The 26,330-nt window shown below is 44.4% G+C and overlaps 1 protein-coding gene across 2 annotated transcripts in view; it reads left to right on the top strand.

The window, feature by feature from the left end:
- Positions 1-26,330, top strand: part of WDFY4 (WDFY family member 4) — an 821,140-nt gene that overhangs the window by 293,775 nt on the left and 501,035 nt on the right. The gene's annotated exons all lie outside the window — the stretch shown is intronic.

The raw sequence follows: 26,330 nt of genomic DNA, 5'->3' as shown, positions 1-26,330 counted from the left end.
GTGCATGTGTCTTGCTTGCAAGACACTGTTGTTAACAATAAGGGCGTGGAGCCCGGCCCATTGTTTACCATTTGGTGGCTTGCCGGGCACTCTTCTATACACCCTTGTAGTCCGTCAACGCAGACTTAACATCATTTCCATTCCTCTCTATGGAGCAGGAACCAAGAACTGATTGATTCAACTTAACCACTGCCTGTCTTCTGCCCCCGACGTGATTGAGGTACTATTTTGTTCTGTTTAACTTTTAGTTACCTGCAAACAGAAGGCGTGTGACTGGCAGAAACATGCCCAGCAGGACAAATGAAATTGCAAATATTTATTTTCTATAGTTAATTTTCTTCTATTTTGTTAAGTCTTCTTTGCTCACTTTGCTCTCATGTATTCTTTTGTTGTTGCTTGTGGGCTCTGTTCTCAAAAGATGAGAATTATCTTATTGCAAAGCGACAACACAAGCATCAAGAATGCAAGCAAGTGTTTTTTTGGCATTATTTTTTAACAAGAAATTCACCCTTGCTTCAAAATTAGACACAATGGTGTGTTTTGTTAAAATATACAGCGCTAAATGTGACACTTTTCTGACCGAACATCACAGTGTATCAGCTAGACTTTTAAACACTGATAACAAACACTGTTTTCCAATTTAACACAATTACAACAGAGGATGTGCTAATATTTCTTATACATGACAACCCTAACTTTACAGGACATCTTATAGATGAAAGACCAAAGATTTAACACGGTTTCTCGATTCAGGCCTGCATCAGGACCACCCATCAGTTCATTGGGAGGAGGTTTCTCTAAAGATTTAGGGGTGTGTAAAATTTGCATAATTTTGTTTTGCATAATTATAAGACATTTTTGAGAAATTATGCAAAATCATCTGTCATGTTGCAAAATGAAACACCATCATGTATTACTAAGCTGCAGCTGCGTAATGTTGCTGCACTTTCAGGTGCAAATCATGCTACGCCTCCTATTCAGGCTAAATGGAAGTTAGAAATTCCATTTCCCAATATCCAAGTCCGATCCAGTCTCTCACCATTATAAATGAATGGAGTTCTGTGACCCTGGACACGCACACATTATTCCCAGGAAATGACTCTCTCTCAGAACAACTACATCAAAAACATACAGAAATCAATCACATGCTGACAAAAATCAAACACCTCACGGCAGTAGCAGTCTGTGCAGGTAACATCGGTGGGGCCGTGTAAGGGAGGATTTCGAGGGACGATGCAGTGAAGAACCGGGATTTAAACCCAGCGGCGCAGGGGACACGCCCAAAGTCTTCGGGTCCACCTGTCTTAGAGTACAGAGACACGGGATTCTTCTGCTGACATCAAAGATCAAATTTATTAGCTGCAGCCAGTAACAGAGATCCTAGAAGTACAACACGGTGTATGTTCTCAGGAGACTGCACAAAAAAATAGAGCGGCGCATCGTCTTTTATGCCAAAAACCACGTTCCTGGCTAGCATTAATTACTTACAAATTTGACCAATCAGAGGATGACATTTACAGAGGCATCACATAACGACAAACCCACTTTCAGTTATCCAGCCCATCGCCAATGACAAGGTAAAAATCCAGAATTCTTGCTCGAACAGGCCGGACGGGCCCATCATAAAAGACCTCAACCCAAATCAATAATTAGGCCATAAGGCCATAAAAGATGGAGCAGAAACAGATGAGAAGCAAGATAGAGGGGGTGTGTGCGTGTGTCGTAGAATCAATAATGTCCTGCTCTTTGATCTCTATCTGACCAGCTGCTTAACAAGGAACTGGCTCAACAAGTTTAGCCTCGGGCAACAGGGTCAGTTGACTCAGGTCAAACAGGAGTCAACACGAACTCAAGCTAAGGTGTATGCGTCCCTAGAGGCTTGCTTGGCCACAGTCATCCTGTAGTCATTAGCCTATGTGAGGGCAACCACCAAATGGCGGTTATGCACAAAATGAAACCCAAGGGTGCAGACTAGATCGTCAAATACACAGTGAATCCATCGGTGTAGCATGACGAAAACACTCATGCATACCGCACTTGTCAGTCGCGGTTCGCTGATACCAAAATCATCACGATACGACAACCTTCATTGAACGGGTTTGGAATTCACGGAACCACAGACCCTCCTTTTGCCCTTACATAGGCAATAACCTAAACTCACGTCAATCTGAATCCAGGTCTATATTCATCAGGTCATTGAGATGTTGCTGTAGCATCATCTTGGTACTTAGTAACTCTCTCTGGACAGGTCCCCTCGAACACGAGGTAGCAAAAAGGCCACATATAGCAGGAGCACACTGTACACAAAGACAGAACAGGAAAAGGATAGCTAATACCATCCCAATGACCATCTGAATCTTCCATCCCAGGTGGATAACAATCCCCAGAACCATTCCATTAACAACCAATCTCCTTCGTCCACATGTACGGACTCGGAGATCTTATGTAGCTTGGAGATGGCTTGGAAAACTGTCGGAGCGTTGTCTGGAATGAAAACACAACAGCTCGATTGGATCAATTTACAGACCCCTCCTCTATCTGCAAGTATGACATCTAACGCAACTCTGTTCTGAAGAGTCATAAGGCGATCCGACTGGAGCTCAGCAGTCAAGTTACTAAGGGCGCCGGCAGTCTCGACTATGGTGGACTCAACCACTCTCGTCAATTGCCGTATGTTCCTGCTGTTAACCATAGGTCCCCAAAACGGCAGAAAACCCTTCAAGAAATCTCTCAATTCTTGTCCTGCGGTATCTTCCTTACTGAAGACACCTCTAACGACTCTCATCTTGTGGTAATCTGCCGCAGCTGTAAATGTAGGAGGTAACAAGAACGAGACAAAACATGTGCCCGAGAAATCAGGGGGAAACCATGTATACGCTCTGTCATGGCAAATGAAGTAGGTACCCTTAGCTGCTAGAAACGGTGGGGAAGTCTGGGATGCAAAAACATATGTCTCAATGCAAACACTCTTCCCTAACTGAGCTCTAGGATTCTTGCCATTACCTTGCAGACAGTAATGACCCTGATGGGGTACTATCCAAATCGGAGAGGATCTCTTCGCTTGCTGGTTCCCACTCAGACTAACTCCATATCCAGTAACGTTCCATCCAATATAGGCTAGCGTCTCATCTCTCGGGATAGTCTCATAAGAACCTATTCCTCTAATCATGTCGACTATTCCCTTGACCAGAGCACTATTCTTCGGATTATCCTTCACAGAACGTAGGGGGTTAACTTCACGGGCATAAATGAACATTGTTCTGTATGCCCACACAGAACCATTGTAGCTAAATGGCAAGACCAGGTAAGGAATACCTTTATCGGTAGTATGGGGCATAAGGCCACACACCCAACAATTAGTTGTGTTCACTACTAGCTGGTGTTGGTGCAGAAGCTGAACAAAGGAATTATTAGCAAATTCCATTCTCCTAATGGACTCATGTTCGGGCAGAGGGTGAAAAGAATGCGAAGAAACAGTAGGAGGAGGCATGGGTTGTGTAGTGGGCATGAATGTCACTTGAATAGAGAATGTCACATATCCAATTAAAAACATCATTAAACTAAATAGTATAAACAGACATAATATTAAAAAAACGTTTTCTACTCATTATTATACACATTTCGCTTTTTAAGCTCATTCTTTTAGTAGGTCTCTCCATCCCGAAAAACTCCATCCTCTAATCGTGCTGCTCGCGGCGGATGGGTGTTCCGTGCTAAGGAATGCGCCTGTCGGTCCAGGGAACGCCCTTAGACCAACCAGAACCGTCGACCTAACGTCTTCGGCTTGCACTCCAAGGTCTTGGCACCGCGACCCTACAGCTGAACCCGGATGGTGGTTCGAAAAACAAAAATCAAAATAGTTTCTCAGAGGGGAGCTAACCTTAAAAATAGCAAAGAAGGAACTTAATTTGTTATTTGTCCCGCGACTCTTGGTCGCAAATTATAACGCTCTTTGCCAGGCAATGTCTGTTCTCGGAAAAGTAGCTCAGGTTCAACAGTGTTCAAACGGTTCGATGGAGGCACAGCTTCTTGAAGAAGATCGTCGCTTTCTGGCTCAGTGTTTGTTCCAGTCAAACGGGCATCGCTGAAAGGCAGAAAACAAGGCACGGTCTCAGTCTCAGAATCAGGAAGTCATTTTTGGACCCACCGGTCATACGGCAGAGGCAAAGGGGCCCTCTTACAATGTACGCCGTGAATCCAGTTCTTTTTACCGTGCACTCATACCGCAGAACGGGTAGATAACAACACCAGGTAAGGTCCTGTCCAGCGGGGCTGCTCGTTCTTGGTTCGCTGAAAATTCTTCACGAGCACCCACGCGCCAGGTTCAATGGCGTGCCCTGGATCTTCAGAAACCTGTGGCAAAGTATCATGAACCTGTTGATGCAGAACACGCAATTTAGCCGTCCATTCGTACAGGTAGTCAAGCAATACAGGGTGTTCTATCTCACTAAATTTTGTCGGCCGCGGCACTCCCCAAATATTTGCCGGGCGACCAAACACAACCTCATAAGGACTCAGACCCATTCGCGAATGCACAGTCATTCTTGTGGACACAAGGGCTAACGGCAAAGCATCAGGCCATTGTAGACCAGAGCTCGCTTGAATTTTGGCCAATTTCAATTTTAACGTGCCATTGTAGCACTCAACTAGACCAGCTGACTGGGGATGATTGGCAGCGTGGAACTTCTGCCGGATTCCTAACCCATCACACACTCTCTTCATCACTTGACCCACAAATTCACTCCCATTGTCATTCCAGACCATTCTCGGCAACCCATACCTAGGGAAACATTCCTTAATAAGGGCTTTAGCTGTGGACAAGGCAGTATTGTCCTTCAAAGGGTAGGCTTCCACCCATCTAGAAAAAGAGCAAACTACCACTAAGACATACTTCAGGTTGTTGCACCTCTCCATGTGGATGAAATCTAGCTGCAAAGCCTCAAACGGATACGTGGGAGGAGCAAAATGACCAGCTGGAGTTGGAGTTCCCTTACCAGGATTGTACATCAAACAAACCATACAGTTCTTGACCAAATTCTCTGCACACTTAGGAATTCCAGCATTTTGCCATACTGGGGCCAACAACTTACAAATCCCTTTCACACTGATATGGGCCATTCCATGTGCCATCGTAACCACTGGAAGTACATACGCATCAGGCAACAACCATCGCTGATGCTCTGACAACTCAACCCAACAACCATTCGAGTCTAATTTACCCTTGCTTTCTCTCCATTCATTCAACACTTTCTCTGTAGCTTCAGCTTGGATGGATTTCACACTCTCAATCGTATCTTCACACATACTTCTATCTGGAATCCATCTCGCCGGACCCGCAACATACATTCGACTTATCACATCTCTCGCAGTCTCTTTCGCGACTTCATCTGCAAACGCATTACCACGACCAACATCATCCGTGACTTTCTTATGCGCACTGCATTTCACGATCGCAACTTGCAACGGCAAAGTAAGAGATTCAAGAAGTTCATTCACCAATTGACCATGTTGGATCTTGGTCCCATGCGAAGTCAGAAACCCACGTTCTATCCACAATCGTCCAAAGCTTAGAGCAACACTGAACGCATACTGGCTGTCAGTGTACACAGTCACTCTTTTCCCTTTCGACAACACACACGCTCTTGTCAATGCAATCAACTCTGCCGCTTGTGCCAAATTATGTGGGATACGAGCAGCTTCGACAATCGTATGCAAAGTCGTAACCGCATATGCCGCAGTCGTATCACCATTCGGAAGCTTGAAGCACGAACCATCAACCCATAAAGTACCATCACATTCTGCAAGAGGAGTGTCCCTAAGGTCTATCCTCCCTTTCGTTTCTTCCTCAGTCCTAAGAAAACAATCATGCTGTTCGGTATCATCTGTCTCATTTGAGATTGGCAACAACGTGGCTGGATTCAACGTGTTGCATCTCTTTATATGTACATGACTTGCTAACAAGGTCAATTCGTAACCTGACAACCGAGCACTAGTTAAGTGCTGTGTCTTGGTACGGTTCAACAAGGTATCCACTGCATGTGGAACCATCGCAGTCAGTGTATTGTCCATCACCAAACCAGCAGACTGTCGGATTGAAACAGCCGCTGCCGCTGTAGCTCTCAAGCAACTCGGCAACGCTCTAGCTACCGGATCCAAAGTCGATGAAAAAATAAGCACATGGACGTTGCTTATCGCTAAACTGTTGAGTCAAAACTGACAATGCACATCCCTCTCTCTCGTGGACATACAATGTGAAAGGTTTACTGTAATCGGGAGTACCCAACACAGGAGCCGAACACAGCGCATCACGCAATTCTGAAAAACTCTTCTGACATTCGTCAGTCCAAGGAATAGAATTCGGAGTATCCTTAACAGTAAGAGCTATCAAAGGTTTTGCAAGCAACGAAAAATTAGGAATCCACTGTCTACAGTACGATGTAATACCTAGAAACGCACGCACTTCTCTCTGTGTCGTAGGCACACTCATTTTCGCAATCGCTTGAATTCTTTCTGGGGTCAATCTTCTTCCCTCCTTCGATAAGAGGTGACCTAAGTAGGTAACATCTTGTCGGCAATACTGCAGCTTCAAAAGAGAAACCTTATGATGGAAATCAGACAAGTGACGTAACAACGACAGAGTAGCCTCTCTACAAGTCTCTTCATTGTCAGCAGCAACTAAAAGATCGTCAACATACTGAATAAGGGCAGCACCATCAGGTAAAACCAACAAATCAAGTTGCGTCTTCAAAACTTGACTATAGATCGAAGGACTCTCACAATAGCCTTGAGGAGCACGTTTAAACCGGAAACTTCGACCTCCTAAAGAGAAGCCAAAGATATCTCTACTCTCCACGGCAATTGGGATGCTGAAGAAAGCATTCTTCAAATCAATCACCGAAAACCACGTGGCTGTAGCCGGAATCAAAGTCAGTAAAGTGGTGATATCAGGCACGACAGGAAATTGTGGAACAACGACCTTATTCACCTCGCGAAGATCGATCACAAACCTATATACAGGAGGCTGAGAAGAATCCGTTCTTTTCAGAACAGGCAAAACCGGACTATTGCACACATTACCTCTCGTTTCCTCAAACACACCTTTCTCAATCAGATCAGAGATGATTGCCAAGAGTGCTCTTTCACCATCACTTGAGATACGATACTGTGGAATGCGTGGCAATCTAGCATTCGCCTTCAATGTCACAACATATGGCTAGATCTCTAAAAGACCCACATCATTAGGACCAGTAGCCCAAAGAGAATCAGGAAGAGAAGACAATTCAGCTGGAAGTTGGTCTTTAGACAAATACATCGGAGAGATCACTCTCTTTCCCAATGTAAGCTGTACTCCTGAAGGAGAACAATAAAGCGTCGCATACAATCTCTTCAACAAGTCCAATCCCAACAAGTTCTCACCACAACCTGTCGTCAGAATGAGGGGTGCTTCGAATTCACAAGGTCCAACAGAAAGAGACAAAGGACTAGAAATCGGATTACTAACCGGGGCGCCAGAAAAACCTACTGAAACATTCGTTAAGCCAGACAAAGGTGCGCCAGGGAGTCTAGAGTGCATGATAGAACTCTTCGCAGCACCAGTATCCAACAGAAAAGACTCTGACACACCTGATGCAATCACTTCAACATAAGGTCCACTCTGATCTACTGGAACTGAAACAGCTCCCTCTCTTTGTCTGTGGCTGTCCTAACAATCATTACCTTCCATATTCCCACCTTCAACGTAATAATCATCCGCATAGTACTGAGCCGTCCTACCAGACGCGCCATTCTGTTGATCAAAACAATTCATCGAATTCTGCGGAGGCAAGGAACGCGCAATCTGAGACATACCACGTCCTCGACCTCGCGGAGCTTGTTGAACACCTCGACCTCTCATACCAGAAACACCATTCGTGCGCTGTAATAAAATCGGGCAACTATTCTTGAAGTGACCCTCTTCTTTGCAATACGCACACTGATTAGGGCCTACAGGAAAACGCTGTTGAGAAGACTCGAACCGTTGCGAGTTTCTCTGATATTGTTGGGGTTGCTGATAATCACGCTGGGTATTGCAAGGCGGGTATGCTTGCTGCAAAAGAACCTTAGTCTTCAATTCTTCAGTCTTTTTATCCGCTTTCTCTATCTCATCCTTATTTCTATTCTCATAGTACTGGGCAGTAGCCTGACGAAGAAACAGCCCAAGCACTTTCAGAATCCTTCAACCTATTGCACAACTCGGGAAGCAAATTATGCACAAACTTGTCAACGAACAACCTTTGACCACCTTCTGTACTCAGGTCTTGACCACTGTGGTCTGCAAATGTCTCTTCAAATCGAGTGAAAAAGTCTGACACAGTTTCGTCTTTCTTCTGCTTGTATGCAGACAACTTGTCCCAATTGACACGCATAGCAGGCATCAAAGTCTTCATATAATCAATAATTCTACCAGGGAGATCAGCAATCACATTCTCTGGTTTAGCACCACCTATTTGTCTTTCATCTGCAGTTCTAAGATTATTCCATGTATCACCTAATTCCTGCGCATGATCCGTATGACGAATCTTACTCCATATAGGCTGTGGAACAACATTCCCAAATAACATATCTATATCAGCCAAATTCATAATACATGAACCCGCAGTTTGAGATAGCTCCTTATAAAACCCCGCAGGATTATTACGTGGATCAGGCAGAGTCTGCTTTAGAGCTAGGACTTCGGCACGCTTCCATGGAACATGTACCCAAACGCGCAGGAAATGTGGCAGAACAGGTGGATTAGCTTGCGCATCACCAGGTTTCCAAACGGGAGGAACCTCACGCATCGGATATTGACGCGCCTTTCTCCTAACTGAAGAATCAGGCTCAAATAATGACCTAGAAGGAGACTCACTCCTAAACGACAACAATGTCGCGACTGCTCTTTCAACATCAAGACCCACTATAGTTCCTTTCGCAAACTCGGACTGCACACGGAACAACTCAGGCGGAGTCTGCCCTACCTCACTATCTTCCCACTGTTCATGAAGGAAAGAACACATCATATCAAATACGTATCTCTGTTTCGGTGCTTCCCATTGATGGAAAACTTCCATAACACCCTCAAGATCATAGTGCGAAGGATAGGTAACCCATTTACGCGCCAAGTGATCCAGCACTGTCCGTTCATCAGGACCAGGCAATTGACTACGCAATTGCTTACGCTCTACAACAGGAGACATACCCAATGAACCCATTAGAGGAGAAAAAAGACTAGCAACCGCATCAGTCATTCTCCGTCGAGCAGAAGGAAAAGGTGACAAAAGAACAGGAGACAAAGCAGAATGAGAAGGAACCGAAGTCGGAACAGTAACAGAAGGAACAGACAACAAAGGTATAGGAGTAGCAGACGAAGGAGGTAGCAAAGACGGCGGCCCTTGAGAAGGCTGCGCCGAAGCAGTAGTAGCCAGTAGAGGGAGAGCTGGCTGTTGAGGAACCACTGGAGGTAAAACAACCGAGGTTGCGCAACTACAAGTGGCGGAGGTGTGGTAGCACTCTGAGCATAAGGGGGTGGCGAACTTAATAGATGCGACATTAAAGGATCTTTCACAAGATCTTTCTTTTCTTCTTGCTGTTGAGGTGGCAAAGCTGGATAACATTTGTCTACCGCTAATTGACGTTGCCTAAACATCTATTCGCTTTCTTGCTCTTCCTCATTATCCCTAAACTGTATAGCAGCCTGCACCATCGACATACCTTGTGCACGCTTATTTCGTTTCGCTAACTTAATTTCCTTTTGTTTGGCTTCCTTTCGCCAAAGGCGGAAAGAGTCAAACATTGCCGGCCGGGCTTTCTTTTTGAAGAGTCTGACTTCTAAATTATCTAAAATTTCCGTGTCATAACTACCATATTGGGGCCATTTTAGGACACCATCCTTCCTAGTATACCTAATCCATACATCATTATACGTGATGGGGCCCACGCCGTGTTTTAAATAGAGCTCATAGGTCGGAGTTCCAATTGGAGGCACGGGACACGAGTCCTCCAATCGGGAATCCCTATTACAACCACAACAAAATATCTTTCCAAGTCTGCTAAGACCAGGCATCTTCGCTCACTAGTCTAGCTTCAAACTTCAAGGGAATATCAAAACGATAGCCTCCTGAATACACGAGTCCCTCGGCTTTGGGGCCTGCAGGTACCAAATCAAAGCGATCCCGAAGGCTCCAAGACAGGGCGACAGTCAGGGCAGCAGTCCTTCGTAGCCGTCGGAATGCGGGGAACTTTGCAGCAAAGACTTTCGGACCACGACGACATACAGGGGTCGATGAAGTGGTAGGCCTCCCTCCAGAATTTTCACACGAAGCTCCTCACCATCTTCAGGCTTGGACCGGTACCGCTGAAGTTGCCCCAGAGTTGGGCGCCATCTGAAGAACCGGGATTTAAACCCAGCGGCGCAGGGGACACGCCCAAAGTCTTCGGATCCACCTGTCTTAGAGTACAGAGACACGGGATTCTTCTGCTGACATCAAAGATCAAATTTATTAGCTGCAGCCAGTAACAGAGATCCTAGAAGTACAACACGGTGTATGTTCTCAGGAGACTGCACAAAAAAATAGAGCGGAGCATCGTCTTTTATGCCAAAAACCACGTTCCTGGCTAGCATCAATTACTTACAAATTTGACCAATCAGAGGATGACATTTACAGAGGCATCACATAACGACAAACCCACTTTCAGTTATCCAGCCCATCGACAATGACAAGGTAAAAATCCAGCATTCTTGCTCGAACAGGCTGGACGGGCCCATCATAAAAGACCTCAACCCAAATCAATAATTAGGCCATAAGGCCATTAAAGAAGGAGCAGAAACAGATGAGAAGCAAGATAGAGGGGGTGTGTGCGTGTGTCGTAGAATCAATAATGTCCTGCTCTTTGATCTCTATCTGACCAGCTGCTTAACAAGGAACTGGCTCAACAAGTTTAGCCTCAGGCAACAGGGTCAGTTGACTCAGGTCAAACAGGAGTCAACACGAACTCAAGCTAAGGTGTATGCATCCCTAGAGGCTTGCTTGTCCACAGTCATCCTGTAGTCATTAGCCTATGTGAGGGCAACCACAAAATGGCGGTTATGCACAAAATGAAACCCAAGGGTGCAGACTAGATCGTCAAATACACAGTGAATCCATCGGTGTAGCATGACGAAAACACCCATGCATACCGCACTTGTCAGTCGTGGTTCGCTGATACCAAAATCATCACGATACGACAACCTTCATTGAACGGGTTCGGAATTCACAGAACCACAGCAGGGGGAAAATGTATTTGTTTAAGTTTCCCTCTGCATCGTCCCTCGAAATCCCCCCTTACACGGCACCACAGCTCCACCGCTGTTACCTGCACGGACCACGGCTGCCTCACGGGTTGGCCCCCTGCTCCAAACACCAGTCTTCTTAAGCATAGACTGGAAATGCACTTCTTGAGGGCATCCCAAAGTGCACATTCCTCAGAATCAAGTCAAGTGTAGGCCAGCAATGGCTCTTCGATTGTGGCGGAGGAGCGTCTCCCCGCCTGCTGCCAGTGCAGCAGGCACACACATTCATAAAATGGTCATAAATACTATTTTATTATGTGTGGCAGGCTTGCGCTGCTTCAGCGCGAGGGCAGGGGACGGGACTGATTAGTGCAATTGCAGTTACGTCAGCCCCCTGCCAGTGTGCATGAAAAATTAGCCGGCTGTCTACAGCCAACCAATCTGTCATGCGCACTTCAAAGCCTGCAATTCCAGGACTGAAAGAGGGATTGCAGCCGCAGACCCTAGCCTCAAAATGAGCGCTGAGTTAGCCTGCTCCATCCAATCCTGGAGCTGCCTAGCAGCTCCAGGATTGGTTGGATTCGCGTGGCACAGGGAAGGAAGTCCCTCCCTTTCTGCCTGAGTCTGAGGAGAGTGCCGGAACAAGAGACGGCGACCGGAGCCTGTGGCCAGCAACATGCATATGGTGAGTTTTTTGGTCATCGCTCCCTACCATAGTTTTATGTTGCTGGCCGCTACTGGTAGACAGTCTTTGCATCACAAGAGCCTAGTGCTTACACCACATCACCCTATACCTTCAAGAGCAATTCACCACTGCAAGTCAATATTCCATTTCGTCTAACCTGAATCTTTCGGCAAGAACCAGCCTAACACACTAACCGATTAGTTACCTATAGACAGGTGCAAACTAATTTACGGGAATAGCCGAGCAGCACTCGCAGGAAAGTCTGTTATCATCTGGGTATCCCTCCAACCAAACTTTACTGAAATACCCTTGATTCAATTAATTATTTTCCAATTATATTGGTGTAATTAAGTATTTTGCCAAAGTGCAGTACCCCCATGGTACAAAGATAGCGCAATGTAAATGAAACATCATTCCAAACTATGGTCCATAAGAAGGGATTCGATGTAGTGCACAATGGAGACCCCCAACATTTAGAACAGGTCAATTATTCTCTTTATCTAGTAGTACATTTTGACCATCATTTAAAATGGTCAATCTAGCAGGCAATAATGTGCCATCATAAGGCACAAGTTATTGGAGCAATGAGGACTTTTGTACACCAATCTTTCACTCAAACCAGTTAGAACAGATATTGATGCAGTGGGGATATCCGGTTACAAAAAAAAGTGCAACATGAAGAAAATGTGGGTGCCATGATATATACATCTACTTACGGGTGCCATGATATATACATCTACTTACGGGTGCCATGATATATACATCTACTTACATTATGCACCAGGAAGTGGGGATGTCTCACATCACAGTTACATTTATTGGGCACCCGTGCTATGGATTAGAAGTGATTTTAATGTCCTCTCCTATAGCACTTAGTACAAATAAAGAGTGTAGTCTATGCGATGGTTATGCGTAAAATAGGTTATTTTAGTTAAGCTGAGCTGCTCTAAAACTTTTATGGATCCCAGCACGCTAAGGGCAGCAGATAATAATGCTATGAAAGTACAATATACCAAAATATGTCTAAATGTTCGTGAGCATGATGTAATACAAAAATGTTCTCTAAGGGCCTCTTTCCCCATTACATTTGGATGGGGTCTGGAATCTGAGTACACCATAAAACAATCATGTAAGTCACTCATTGAAATGACTCAGAGTTGGTAAAATTGCTGATGGATTCAGTAAAGATGAACTATAATCCTGTCAACATCTACTCCTCTGGTGATATTTCTGCCTGCGCGCTAATGCACTTTTCCTCTTTTTGCCACCGCAACAAAAAGCCAAGAGCACAATATTTTAATCAACTTTTTCTTTTCAGAGATGCATGTTAAAGAAATGCAGACTAGCATTTATGTACCCATTGTCCTTTGTAAAGCCGTCTATGACTACAGGAGTGGGAGTTCATTTTTTTATTTATTTTTGTAAATGTCAGGAATGAAATGGAAGGCCGGACAGCATGAGGTTATAATAATATTGGTGGATAGATACAGCCTGTTTTAAATTTATAGTTTATCTAATTCATCTAGATTCGTTGTTAGTGGAAATGTTCTCTTGAATGTTTGTGTATTTTAATCCTTTATATAATCGTACTTTGTAATTATGATGTAAGATTATTTACAGAAAATTGTCAAATGCATCTGTGTTGGACGGAGGAGTGCAGGCAGAGTTTATAGAAAGAGGTAGAGTGTTTTAGGAGGAAGTATAGCAAATGACTGAGCATAGGGTGAGGCACAAGTCTAATCTGAGAAGCAGGGCAGTGCTTAATTTGAGCCAGTGGTTTCCCGGTGCTCGGCACCAGCACCGAATTGTCAACACCAGCACTTATGGCAGGATGCCACATGGTGACGCTATTTGTCTAGTTCAGATCATTACACCAACAGTTGTTTATTATCTCAATACACATTAAAAATGACTAATACTCCCCCCCCCCCCCCCAGCCAATCTTATAGCTGTGGGGGCCTGGAATAGTCTGAGTAGTGTCATTGTCAGTGGTGTCAGGGGCAAGCTGCAGTCACCACCTGACGAGTGCCCTGTTATGTATAATTTTACAGTGCAGATCGTGGGGTGGTATAGAGACAATAACAAAGAAGGAAAGGTGGCGCGGACACTTAAACATAACTAACACAGAGGAAGTAAAACAGTCGACCAGAAAGAAAATGAGCCAGTAAAAGGAAACAAAAGAAGGAAAGCTATGTGAGCAGTGGGAGTGAAATAAAAAATGAATCAACAGGAAGAGATATATACAAAGATGGCACAAACCTTAAACAAGCAGACCAAGGACAAAGGAGCAGTAATATAAATGAGGGAAAGTAGGTGTGGGAGTAAGGATTTTGTAGTGTTTGCCATTAAAAAGGGAGCAATTGTCCAGGGCCCATATGACACAAAGTGCCAGGGACATGTTCACCCGCTTTGTGCACCCCTGGGGCTCTTTGGTGTTACAGAAGGGGTTGCAGAGGCTTGAGCAGCCCCTTCTGTAATATAGATTGCATCGGCGCAGTCCGAGGAGGCGTTATCGCCATTTTCATAGGAGCACGTACCCTTTTAAATGATGGAATGCTTTGCCGCTGGGCCTATGCCGTTTTATAGATGAGGGCTGAGAGACACAGGAGCTGTCATGGGGTGCAGGGACTGTGTGCCACAAAGAGGTGGTGGACAGTCAGTCCATCCCTTGAGGGCATCCCTTGAAGGGAAGGAAAAAGAGGTCTCAGAGAACCCCCGGGGAGTGCCCTGCAGTTGGGTTCAGTTATCTCTACTCCCCTTTGAAAGGCAGCGGGTGCTGCCCACAGAGTGAACGACTGGGGGGCGGCTTCAAACAGCCGATCTGTGTTTCACTAATGCGCTGCCACCAGGGCAGGCATGAGTTTGTTTTCTGCCCTGGGGGAGGGCAGCACATTAACTGTAAGAGGGTGCACTGACCAGGTCTGCCCCTAGTGCCCCAGTTAAAGGTGTGTTGGAGCGCCTTACACGCAATAAGGCCCCGGATATTTCAGAGTTGGGACCTACTGGTGCAGAGAAGATGTAATCAGAGAATGACAGTGAAGAGTTCAAACTAGTACTCAACTTATGGGCAGTCAGAGGAGTGATAGAAGGAGGGAGAAGAAAATGGAATCGGGAGAGACAGAGGTGCCTAGTAATAATGCACAAGAGTACTGGTCTTCGGGCTGAGATAGCTGGAGTGGAGGCCATCCTATTCATTTTTGTGGGGAAGTGGCATACAGTGCAATTTAGTATCACAAGATTAATAGAGCTGAAGGGTAAAACGTTCCTGGAATTGTCTGCATGAAAATCCTAGGAAAGTGCAAAAGAAGAAATTACAGAAGCCAGGGGATTAGCAGAAAAAGAGGAGAACGAGGGCCAAGCACAGATCCATGGGCAAAACCTTTTTTGACGAAAATAATAAATGCCACCTCTCACACAACGGCAAGGGACCTCTATTTCACTGTCCGCAAGACCAAGGTACTAGGCCATTATCTCCCCTTCCTCCGCAGCAATGTACGTGAACCAGATTCATTCCTTTCTTCAGTTGTCTGTACAGTGGTCTCTGTCGTGTTGTATGCCTTTAGGTGTCCTCCATGGGACACCGTACTTATTGTTCCATCTGCTCATGTCCGCAGCTGTGCATTCTGGAATGTTGACAGATGACAGCTGATGACATGACCAGATGCAACAGGGGTACTCACAAACTTTCTCTTGGGGGCCAAATTTACAGTGTGGTTTGTGGCCGAGGGCCGCACCTTGGGGGGGGGGGTAATTGGGGGAGGGGGCGGGGCTAGAGCAACAAAAAAAAACTGTGACCATGAGGTGGAACACAGGTCCCTGCAGCTGACGCCTTCGTCCACTGAGCCACCGGACCCGGCATACACATATCTCTCTCTCTCTCCCTCTCTCTATCTCCCTCCCTCCCTCCTCCGTCTCCCTCCCTCCTCCGTCTCCCTCCGTCTCCCTCCCTCTCATTTCCCCTCCCTCCCTCCTCCATCTCCCTCCCTCCTCCATCTCCCTCCCTCCTCCGTCTCCCTCCCTCTCTCCTTCTATCCGTCTCTTCCCTCTCTGTCTCTCTCCGTCTCCGTCTCCCCCTCTCTGTCTCCCTCTCTCTCTGTCTCCCTCCCTCTCTGTCTCTCTCCCCCACTCTCCCTCTCCCTCCCTCTCTCCCTCTCCGTCTCTCTCCGTCTCCCTCCGTCCTCCGTCTCCCTCCGTCCTCCGTCTCCCTCCCTCTCCCTCCGTCCTCCGTCTCCCTCCTTCCTCCGTCTCCCTCCCTCCTCTGTCTCCCTCCCTCTCTCTGTCTCGCTCCCTCCCTCTCTGTCTCTCTCCCTCCCTCTCCGTCTCCCTCTGTCTCCCCCACTCTGTCTCCCCCCTCTGTCTCCCTCCCCCCTCTGTCTCCCTCACCCTCTGTCTCCCTCCCCCCTCTGTCTCCCTCCCTCCCTGTCTCCCTCCCTCTCTCTCCCCCTCTCTCTCTCCCTCTCTCCCTCTCCCTCCCTCTCAGTCTCCCTCTGTCTCACCCTCTCTGTCTCCCCCTCTCTGTCTCCCCCTCTCTGTCTCCCCCCTCTGTCTCCCTCCCTCCCTCCCTTTCTCCCTCCCTCTCTCTCTCCCTCCCTCTCTCTCTCCCTCTCTCCCCCTCTCTCTCTCTCCCTCTCCCTCCCTGCCTCCCTCCCTGTCTCCCTCCCCCTCTCCGCCTCTTCCCCTCTCTCCCTCCCTCTCCGTCTCCCTCCCTCTCCCCGTCTCCCTCCCTCTCAGTCTCCCTCCCTCTCAGTCTCCCTCCCTCTTTCTCCCTCTCTCCCCGTCTCCCTCCCTCCCCGTCTCCCTCCCTCTCCCCGTCTCCCTCTCTCTCCCCGTCTCCCTCTCTCTCTCTCCGTCTCCCTCTCTCTCCGTTTCCCTCTCTCTCTGTCGCCCTCTCTCTCTGCCGCCCTCCCTCTCCGTCTCCCTCTCCGTCTCCTTCTCCGTCTGTCTCTTTGCCTCTCTGTCTGTCTCTGCCTCTATCTGTCTGTCCCTGTCTCTGCCTATCTGTCTTTGTCTGTCCCTGTCTCTGTTAGTCTCTATCTCTATCTGTCTCTGTCTGTTTCTGTCTCTCCCTACTGCCCTCTGTCACCCTCTGTCCCCTTACCCGACTCTCACACCCTGCTGTTCTCTTGTCATTCTTTGTCACCTCTCCCCCCACCCCCTCGTAGCCCCCCTCCCCCCTTCGCTTGTGTGGCAGCTGAGGCAGCTTCCCTTCCACGGCACACACACAGCCCTACCCAAGTACATCACAGGTCTTTAAGAGGCCATTTGCATGATAACGAGGCTTTGTTGTATTTCACCTCTTAGCGCCCCAGCAGCTCCACTCGGACTATCACTTGAATCCCTGGGCCCCCACAGAGCAGAGTCTGTGTTTGCTGACACTGTTAAAAAAAACAAAAATACACCGGTACGATGTCTGCAAGGTCCGCGGGCCACCAAGAAAGGCTTGCCGAGCCGCTGGCGGCCCGCGGGCCGTACTATGAGTACCCCTGAGATGGAACAATAAGTACGGTGTCCCCTAGTGGACACCTAAAGGCATAACAACCGACCGTCTCTTACTAGGGTTAAGCTAAATAAGTACCGCTCCCACTGTAAACTTAAGACCCCCTTCTATTACAAATAATTCACCCTCCTTAGAGACCCAGGGATAGTTCCCAATCAAACCCTGAAATGCAGCAGTTCCCGGCATTTTAAAAGTCGCTCATATTCTCTGTACCCCTACTGCTTCCAAATGTTGCAGCCGATCTGCTCCTTGTAGCTAGGCTCTATCCCTAATGTCCACCCTCTGAGCAAACCCAAAAATGTAATTTATTGCACTTTCTTCATCTGTCTTATTTACTTTGTAGTTTAAATTTAAGCTACCCAGGAATTTGGAGGTTTGGGGGCGGATGTATCAAAGGGTTTTACCCATTCCATAAAAACATGACTGAACTCTCACTTAAAAATAATAACTATAGGTAAAGTTTTTCTTTTTTTTTTTTAAATTATGCCCTTTTTCATAGAGCGATCCACCCCGGGTTTGTGTGGCCTGCGGTGGTCTGCTCTGTGGTCAATGCAATCCAAGTGTTCTAACAAAGCATGCATAGTAAAAGGCCTGTTCACTGGCCTATGGCAGAGATTGTACATCATTTAGTTAGTATGTTCATCGTTGCTAGGGGATCCGAAAAAATCCATATTGTTAGATGAACATTCTTAAAAGTCAAGACCCCAGAGGTGTCTGATCTTTCTTCAGAACAGAGTATTTTTACATCTCTGAGCCATTCTTGTGTTTTTTCATTAATGGAAAACTTGTATACAGTTCATTTTCCTTGCACCAGTGCATGGGGTTGAACGCAAGTTCATGGTTTAAGTACTTTGATATCCCAAAAATCCTTTACCACGTCAGAGGTGGGGCATAAAGATTCAGGAGTGAGCTAGTTAACTAATGTAGTGGTTTTGCACTGTGGTAGAGGGTTGGACGCAAGGGTCCTATTCTGTAGTACACAGGTGTAGCTGTGGTTGCTTCCCTGTAGTTGGCAGTGTGCACATAGCCCTTAAGAGTGACAGTCATATTAGATAGACCCTGCCCCACAGCACAGGTTTGCACAGAAGGTTCTAAAACTCAAGTATGGCAATGGTTTCTACACCACACCATGGGGCATGATAACCCAGGGTGCCCTAGTGCACTATACCTTAATATATGTCCTGTAACACACACCAGGGGCTAGGCATTGTGGTGGACAAGGCCAGCTCTGTATCTACATTTCTATTATTCTCTGAACTCGTGGTCCAGTTTCATAGAAGCTAACATCAAGGTTTGTCTGACCATAGTGTGTTTTTTACACTCTTGCCTATAAGGGATATTTGAAAATTACTGGAAGCTGTGTAATGCGAAGGCCCTTTCAATATTCTGACATTTTGAATCCGAAAGATGTGCAGGGTCTGACAGGCACGTGTGCTGCCCCAGTAAATAGTAAACTGTTGAGCAATTGGGTATTTCAGAACGCCAACCGAAGCTATGTTATGTTCTGTTTTATTTTTTTTTATAATCAAGTTTTTTGGTTTTAATACAACAGTGCAATCACACCATAGATTGACGAAGTTCACCTCGATCCAGTGTAAGAGGTGTTTTATGCACCACATCAATTAAAGGCAAAGATAAATATAGATACATTGCCACCAGGGACCATATGCAGCACAGTTTCATCGGATTCATTCCAATTGACCCAGCCACCTGCCCCACACCCTTTCATGCTTCCTCGGGCAACCTCTGGCTTACGTTATGTTACGTTATGTTACGTTACGTTACGTTACATTATGTTACATTACGTTACGTTATGTTATGTTACATTAGGTTATGTTATGTTACAGTACGTTACATTATGTTATGGTATGCTACGGTGTGATATGTTATGTTACGTACGTTACGTTATGTTATGGTATGTTACATTATGTTACGTTATGTTACGGTACGTTACGTTATGTTATGGTACGTTACATTATGTTACGTTATGTTATGTTACGGTACGTTACGTTATGTTCTGGTACGTTACATTATGTTACGTTATGTTATGTTACGGTACGTTACGTTATGTTATGGTACGCTACGGTATGATATGTTATGGTACCTTACGGTATGTTATGTTATGTTATGTTTCGGTATGTTATGTTATCTTATGCTATGTTACCGACGTTCATTTAGCCCATTTCTACTGTGTATGGTCCAGTAGCCCTCGTGGAGCCTAAGTGCCGAGTACGGTGCTGGGATTCTTGTAGGTGGAAATCAAGGTTGTCTCTCATCAATGTGTCTGCTGAGGGAAGATCTGTCTTGGAGTGCACGTGCTGAACAGAGAGCCCTGCCTACAATCTCTGCTGTAGATCAGTGTCTCTCACCCACACGCCCCTTCAGTTCACACCATGCAGTGTGATTCTGTAGAAGGCGCACACATCTTCCTTATGTGTTAAAATTGTAAGATTCAATAAAGAACAATTACATTTACTGTAAATAGTCGCTGCAGTTCAAGGTGACTTCCCCTCAGTTTTCCCAACCATAAATATTAATAGTGTGAATAATCGATATTGTAACTATTGATCAACCCATGAGCGCCTGTCTTCATTCAGATGGCCTTTACACTCTGCAGTGCAAACAACACGCCAGTGGCTTGATCACAAAACGTATGCAACAACCAAAGTCCAGTGCTTTATTTGAGCTGGTGGTACGGGGTGAGGGCCACCGGCACTCATTTTTGGAAACCGGGACATATTTCTCTTAATCGGACTTTCACCAAGAGCACGAGAAAGAAAAACACAGACGGGGAAAGGAAGAGGAAGAGAAGGATGGATAAACAGTGACAAAGAAAGCAGGGGTGTAAAAGAACCTGAAAGGGTGAGGTAGCTGGGCTGGGTGTGCCGGATGGAGCATGGAAGAGGCATAAGGTGTGGTGCAGCAGGCAGAGCGGCTGACTCCCGAGTGCGGGGTTCACCATTCGATCCCCGGCGGCAGCTCAGCTCAGCATCACGTGACTCTGGGAAATAGCCTACTTAATCTCCTGACAGCCCCCAGAGTCCTGAAACCCTGAAGGAGGTGATATGTTCACGCTTTACAAATAGGAATTATTATTATTATAAGGTGGAGTCAAGTCTACGCAGCCTCGGTATTCAGCACCCCAGACATTTGATAGCCCTGGCCGTAGGCTTCCGAGCAAAACAGCAGGTTCCGGCACTTAATGTTTTACTAAGTGAGCTCTGTAAAACATTTTCTTTGAACTTCGGTACCTTGACGGACACACAATGTGGGTATCAGAAAAACTCTCTTCCCAAGGTTGCCCTGTCCTGTCTTCTCCTCAGCACACCTTTACTCTAGCCTCACTTCCATTCTCTTTTTGCACTCATTCCCTCCTATATTTTCCTTCCCTGCTCTTGTTGGGGTCGGGAGTGCCTCTGAGTGGTCAAAGGGAGATGTAATGGCTGGACAAGCTTCCAGTGGCGTTGTGAACCCCCGCTCTAGCAGCTGAAGCGGGGGACCACTGGGCCCCATGGGGGGATTAACTTGGTGCCACAGGTGTCTTCTGTCATGTTTGACGGCAAATAGTCCCAAATAACACAGTTAGGGAGTAGTCAAAGTAAGGGGGAAAATATGAAAGATATGAAGGAAGAAGAGGTGAGAGAAAGAGTGGAAGAATGGATAAATGAACGATCGGTAGAGTGACAGGAAGGATAGATGGAGGGGTAAAAAGATGGATGGAAGAGTGGAAGGAAGGAACTCGTCTGACCCAAAGATATTGAAGCGCTTTACAAAAGCTCCAGTCATATTAAACAAACTCAGATTATTTTTTTGGTTTTAGATACGCAGAGATTAACGGCCAGATGTACGACCATTCATTTTTGCGAGTCGCAAATTGCGTCAAATTGCGACTCGCAATTTGCGACTCACAAAAATGAATTTACAACAGTGTCTCAGACACTGTTTGCGATTCCCAATGGGGTCGTAAATTGCATGCCTCATTAATATTCATGAGGTTGTCACAATTTGCGACCCCATTGGGAATGGCTCGCAGTCACAGGGATGGTGGCCTGCTGGGGTCAGCAGACCACCATGTCTGTGAGTGCTTTTTTAATAAAGCAGTTTTTTTTTTAAATGCAGACCATTTTTCTTTAAGGAAAACGGGATGCATTTAAAAAAAAAAATCAATCTTTTCAGTTTAATTTTTTATGGGCAGGCAGTGGTCCCTGGGACCACAGCCTGCTCTTAAAAAATATTTGTGCACTCATATACAAAAGGGAAGGGGTCCCCTCGGGACCCCTTCCCATCTGTGAATGGTTTACTCCCCTTTTGAAAAGAGTGGTAAACTGCGAGTGTTTTGCGACCGCAAATGCGGTCGCAAAACAATGGTACATGCCATTTGCACTCGCTATTAGGAAGGGGCGCCCTTGGCACGCCCCTTCCTAATAGCAAGTCGCAAACCATATATTGCGAGTGGCTAATAGTTTAGTGACTCGCAAAATATGGTTTGTACATGGGGCTGACCTTTTTTGCAGTCACAAACGGGCTGAATTCCCATTTGCGAACGCAAAAAACAGTCGTACATCTGCCCCTAAGTGATGCAGACGCCTTCCCTGTTTATTCATTATTTCCCCTCTACCTAACAAATGGAAACATTTTGTTGTTGTTGCTATGTTCAGTACCCCTATACCCTGGGGGCTGGGACAGAGGGTGGGTAGGGGGCTTGCATATAGTGCTTTAAATGAAAACTCTGGAGAAGGGTGTCTCGTGAATAGAGGCCTGGGGGGAGGAGGGATGTCACGTCTCTGCCATTGGAAGTACTTCATTACTTTTTTTCATAGGCTGTTCAATTCTCTAGTGATACAGTCGCACACAGAATGTTACAGTGCTGCTGACTTGCATCAAGGCACTTGTCTTTCTGTCTGTGCATTGGAATGTGTCCATAAATGTTTCCTGATGCAGGCATGTATCCCTGAATCACACTGAATCACACTGCATAACCCAGCGTGTAATAATTGTAAAGCTCTTAACTCCTTGGCTGCACAGCACCCAGGATAATGGGCTGCATGGCTAAACACTATAAGTCCCAAATAAGGTCCCAAAGGTGAGATCTATGGACTATGCCAATGCCTATTTTAGGTTTGGTGTGGTGGCACTTTTCTTCCGTATTACAAATTTTTCACATTTTCACACACCTGAAGACAAAGTGCCCATTTCCACTGCTTCATGCCATAATGCACATTGATAGAAGCATGCTTCTAGATATCTTTCACCTCTCACAACGCCATATTGGTGCACAATCTCAATCTATATTCCAAGGAAATGTATTCCGATTAGAATCATCTCAGGTGAAAGTACTTTATGTAAACTCCTCCTGTCGTAAATGTCAAATATATAATTCCCTTTGGATGCTCATCTCTTAGTCACGCTCCACAACCATTTACATACATGCATACAAACCCCAAGAGGAGCACAGATTCACAGAATATCGAAACACTTATATATTCAATTTAATAAAAACATTAGATTTAATAAAAACATTCAATCAAATATGCATCATATTACACAATTAAAATTCGTAAAGCCTAAAACAGTCAAATATGATAGTATAAAAATAGAGGAAGACTCTAATAAGATAATCCCATTTGTCATCAAGACGATAATTCAGAAAAATACATAGAAAACACACAGCAGAGATATAAGTTCTTTGTCAGGATGTAGTTCTGTGTTGCACAAATTTAACAACAAGCAAAGTGTTGACTCGTTTCGGTGGGTTAAGGTAGATTAACCACCTTCTTAAATAAACAATAAACATATATCTTCTCCTCTTCTATGTGTTTCTCATCAGTCCTATTAAATAAATAAATAACTATATTCCATAAGCTCATTACATATATAAAATATCAATCTGTTAAAACAATGCATTTTGTTTGAAACAATAACAATAATTGCTCCTATATCCACACCCTCGGGCTTCAGCCATGTATAGGACGTAACCTCAGCATCCATACTCATTATTCCTAACACCCACCATATAGGCGTGTTTCTCATAATTCCATCTCATTCATATTCATATATTCAACTGAGAGAGTCATCCGGTCCAATCAAAATAAACTCACCGGTGGGAAATACTCGATGATACGCTGTTTCTAATTGGGAACAAGTAACGGCAAAACCAACGTTGCCCAGCACATAAAAAATATATATATCTACAATGTAAAAATCAACGGAGGCAGAGGACAGACATAATTGTTGGCCCATTCCTCTAAGCTCTAAATGCAGTTTTTAACGGTGGACATACCTGTCAAATTTTCAAAGGTACATCTGATACTTCATAGAGTTCCTTGGTAGGCTGGTCATGCTCCACCAATAGTACACAATCCTCAACTGTCTGTAGTTAGATTCCCTATAATAATAATTATACAGACTAAAAGATACCACCTATTCACACGATTTTTTCGCATGTTTAGAGAAGTAAGTGGTTCGACTTGGTGACTATGTCATTACAACATATCTACATAAAAATGCCTTCTTATGGATATGAATCCGCAACACCACATGCGTAAAAAACTTCTCTCCATTATTTGGCATTAAACGGGGACTTTTCAATCTCCCTTCGTTTTTGTCGCTGTAAAATAGCCATAACGGTACTCGGTAAACAAATCGTGCCATCATACGGCATTGTTATAACACCTCACTCTATGCTCCTACTGCTTACCGTCAGCACGGGGAAGAGGCTTTTCTCTTTGGAGTCCTCACATATAGAAGCAGTCGTTCATTCAATTTTTCGAAATGATTATCAGCCGAGGACCTTATTAAAGTCAAACCGCACCGCAATATACGTGGTTTAAGTATCAGAAACCACATATCCTTAAACCCATACGCCATCTTGAAAATGTGTACCTAATTATATATCACATTATCTTATGATCTTATAAATCTCAGGGACAAACCTGGAGGCTAAGAAATAGGGAAAAAGAGCTCATTTTTTTACTTTTAAAATCCTCATGTTCTCGATGATAGTTCTATTTCCATAACCTAGATTATCTTTAAATTTAAAAGAAAAAAGAGGTTTTTCCAATTTAAACCCCTTGTCATTTAAAATGTTCCAATTTGAATTAACCATATTTTTTATTTTGTTACTGATGCTAGAAAATTGACTCACAAATACTACTCTTTCGTTAGTTCCTTTAGTCTTCTGGCTACAGCTAGTTCTATCTAACATGCTATCACGATTATAGAAGCGTGCCCTTTTGAACGCATGTTTAATCAATTTTCTTGGGCAACCTCTATCCGAAAACTTCTCTTTAAGGATATCAGATTGTTTATAAAAGTCTTCCAATGACGAACAGTTCCTCTGCAAGCCGCAGAACTGACCGAAGGGGATGTTATCCTTCTATGATTTAGGATGGTAACTTGTGTAATGCAGGAGAATATTTTTATCAGTCGATTTTGTGAACAGCTCAACCTCCAGGTATCCACTGACATTTTTAAAAGAAATATCCAGAAAGTTTACCAAGTTGTTATTAAAATATGCAGTGAATTTTTAAGTTAGGATCCCCCAGATTGAGCCATCCTAATTGTGTAATATGATGCATAATTGATTGAAAGTTTTTATTAACTCAAATGTTTTTATTAAATTGAATGTATAAGTGTTTCGATATTCTGGGAAATTTTGCACCCCTTGGGGTTTGTATGTATTTTTGTGAATGGTTGTGGAGTGTAACCAAGAGATGCACATTCAAAGGGAATTATATATTTGACATTTAAGTTTTATTTGGTGCCGTGTCTCTCTGGTCTGTGGGGCCCCTCTCTCTGTATTTGAGATCTCCTCCTGTCGGACAATGCGGGGTAAACTAATCCTGAAATTGAATACAGCGTTTCATGTGACCTAGTGCAGGGCAAACTAATAAGCGCAACCTCATTCAGTAATGTAACACTAATAAATTGACCAAAGTATTTTTCAACAGTGATTTAGTAAATTACAGTGATAACAGATCTTTACTAAAGTAATCTAATACAAGGTAAAATAATCAAAAGAATCTTCTATAATCTACTGAAAATAAAGATAAACACAGTCATATCCTGAAAACTAATTTAGAGTAAAGCAATTAAATCAATTTCCTTTTGTAATCCAGTAAATGCATTTTAGCGCTCTTGTCTAATAGGCAATCAGAGTTATCTAATAAAGTAAGAAGTAATAATAGTGCTCTATATTTATAATCTAATAAAAAGTAAATTAACCACAATCTTCTGTAATCTAATTTAGGGTAAAGTGATCAGGGTAGTCTTTTTCTGTAATACAAGGTAAGGTATAGTAGTCAGACCACACTCTTTCTGTACTATTTTGCACAATAAAACAGCAACAAATAATCTTTAATCCAGTAAGCCGTAAAGATGGCAGGTATTGTGCTGCAATCAAATACAGGGCTAATTAATCAGAGTAGATTCAATCATAAAATGCAGGACAAAGTCATCAAAGTAATGTTTTCTTGAAATATAACCCAAGGCAAGACAATTAAAACAATCTTATGTAATGAAGTGAATGGCAAAATAATTAGAATAACCTCATTCTGCATTCAAATGTAGGGCAAAGTAATCCCTGCCAGCTGTCTCTGTGAGAGAAATATCCAGTATAGTAATCAGAGTAAATTATTGGGTGATGTTATTCTTAGTAAAGTAATGAGAGAACATTGATCATATTCAATGTAATCAAGTAATCTCCTTCTAAAATATATTATACAATAATGTAATCGCAAAAAGTATTTTTTAAGTAATGGAGAGTGGCACAATTTAGCATAGTCATCTGTATTCAGAGGCATGGTAGAAACATATGTGTAATATTGAGTAATCATATACGGTAACATAATTTAAGTAGTCAC

This window comes from Triturus cristatus, chromosome 1_2, assembly GCF_964204655.1.
Source record: "Triturus cristatus chromosome 1_2, aTriCri1.1, whole genome shotgun sequence".
Classification (NCBI taxonomy): Eukaryota; Metazoa; Chordata; class Amphibia; order Caudata; family Salamandridae; genus Triturus; species Triturus cristatus.
Note: the sequence above shows the minus strand (reverse complement) of the source record. Positions and strands in the feature narration are given on the sequence as shown.